Consider the following 2,500-nt stretch of genomic DNA (forward strand, 5'->3'; position numbering starts at 1 on the left):
TACACCCCTGGCTACCTCACTACATTTTGAGGTTTCTCCTCTATTTAGTACTTTGTTTTCTACATGTTAACCACTCCCTAATCCATGTGCATGCATTTCCTTGAATCCCTACTGCATTCAGTTTGAGAATTAATGTTGAAAGGGAGGGAAGATCTTCTCCACAGAAGATTCTCCCAGCCTTTCAACTTTTTTCAAAAACAATACAATTAAAAAAGGCATCAGTGTTTAATTTCCAGACGATTTTAAACTCGCAGCACATTTGAAATGACCATTGGAACAGTATTTCTTAAAAAAATGTGTATATATTAAATATTTTTAAATAAACTATTTTATATATTTCTTTTCTCAAACAGTTTCCCAGTTTTTAATCATTTGAAACTGGTACTGTCTTCAACATGACTGTTCCTAATGAATTAGCCATTCTCCTTGCATTATGCTGTTGGACTTTTGAATGACAAATGTTCGTTTTGAAAAGTAAATGTTGAAAAACAGGGAAGATCTTCTCCACAGATTAATTACAAATACAAAACAGAAAATAATTGATTGCATAAGTATTCACCCCCTTGAGTCAATATTTGGTAGAGGCACCTTTGGCAGCAATTACAGCCATGAGTCTATTTGGATAAGTCTCTACCAGCTTTGCACATCTGGACACTGCTATTTTTGCCCATTCTTCTTTGCAAAATTGCTCAAGCTCCGTCAAGTTGGATGGGGACCTTTGGTGAACAGCAATTTTCAACTCTTTCCACATATTCTCAATTGGATTGAGGTCCGGGCTTTGACTGGGCCACTCCAGGACATTGACCTTTTTGTTTTTAAGCCACTCCAGTGTGCCTTTGGCTGTATGTTTGGGGTCATTGTCCTGCTGGAAGATGAATCTTCTCCAAGTCCCAGGTCTCTTGCAGACTTCAGCAGGTTTTCCTTCAGGATTTCTCTGTACTTTGCCGCATCCATTTTGCCCTCTATCTTCACGAGCTTTCCAGGCCCTGACGCAGAGAAGCATCCCCATAGCATGATGCTGCCACCACCATGCTTCACGGTAGGGATGGTGTTCTCAGGATGATGTACGGTGTTAGGCTTGCGCCAAACATAGCGCTTAGCGTTGTGGCCAAAAAGCTCTATTCTGGTCTCATCAGACCATAGAATCTTCTTCCACTTGGTCTCAGAGTCTCCCACATGCCTTCTGGGAAACTCTAGCCGAGATTTGATGCGAGTTCTTTTCTTTTTGCCACTCTCCCATAAAGGCCAGTTTTGTGAAGCACCCGGGCTATTGTTGCCATATGCACAGTGTCTCCCAGCTCAGCCGTGGAACACTGTAACTCCTTTAGAGTTGCCATAGGCCTCTTGGTGGCCTCCCTGACTAGTGCCCTATACGCCCGGATACTCCGTTTTTGAGGACGGCCTGTTCTAGACAGATTCACAGTTGTGCCATATTCTCTCCATTTCTTAATAATGGACTTTACTGTGCTCTGAGAGGATATTCAATGCCTTGGAAATGTTCTTATATCCTACCCCTGATTGGTGCTTTTGAAGAACCTTATTCCGGATTTGCTTTGAATGTTCCTTCATCTTCATGATGTAGTTTTTGTTAGGAAATGTACTAACCAACTGTGGGACCTCCCAGAGACAGGTGTATTTAACCTGAAATCATGTGAAACACCTTAATTGCACACAAGTGGACTCCATTCAACTAATTATGTGACTTCTAAAGACAATTGGTTGCACCAGAGCTTATTTAGGTGTGTCATAGCAAAGGGGGTGAATACTTATGCAATCAATTATTTTCTGTTTTATATTTGTAATTAATTTAGAACAAGTTGTAGATTTTATTTTTCACTTTGACATTATGGACTTTTCTTGTGTTGATCAGTGGCAAAAACTCCCAATTAAATCCATTTTGATTCCATGTTGTAACACAATGAAATGTGGAAAAGTCCAAGGGGGGTGAATACTTTTGAGAGCCACTGTATTTCTTAGCAGACACCCTTATCCAGGACGACTTACAATTGTTACAAGATATCACATTATTTTTACATACAATTATATTATTTTTCTACATACAATTACCCATTTATACAGTTGGATTTTTACTGGAGCAATCTAGGTAAAGTACCTTGCTCAAGGGTACAGCAGCAATGTCCCCCACCTGGGATTGAACCCACGACCTTCTAGTCAAGAGTCCCGAGACCTAACCACTACTCCACACTGCCGCACTGACCATAGTCAAAATTGAGCTACATGACCAGTCACCATTGAGCTACATGACCAGAGTCACCATTGAGCTACATGACCAGAGTCACCATTGAGCTAAATGACCATAGTTAGAATAGAATTGACTAGAGTCAGAATAGTGCTACATTGGAGGCTGTGTGGTCCAGTGGTTAAAGAAAAGGGCTTGTAACCAGGAGGTCCCCGGTTCAAATCCCACCTTAGCCACTGACTCACTGTGTGACCCTGAGCAAGTCACTTAACCTCCTTGTGCTCCGTCTTTCGGGTGAGA

The sequence above is a fragment of the Acipenser ruthenus genome, unplaced genomic scaffold, assembly GCF_902713425.1.
Source record: "Acipenser ruthenus unplaced genomic scaffold, fAciRut3.2 maternal haplotype, whole genome shotgun sequence".
In the NCBI taxonomy this organism is placed as follows: domain Eukaryota; kingdom Metazoa; phylum Chordata; class Actinopteri; order Acipenseriformes; family Acipenseridae; genus Acipenser; species Acipenser ruthenus.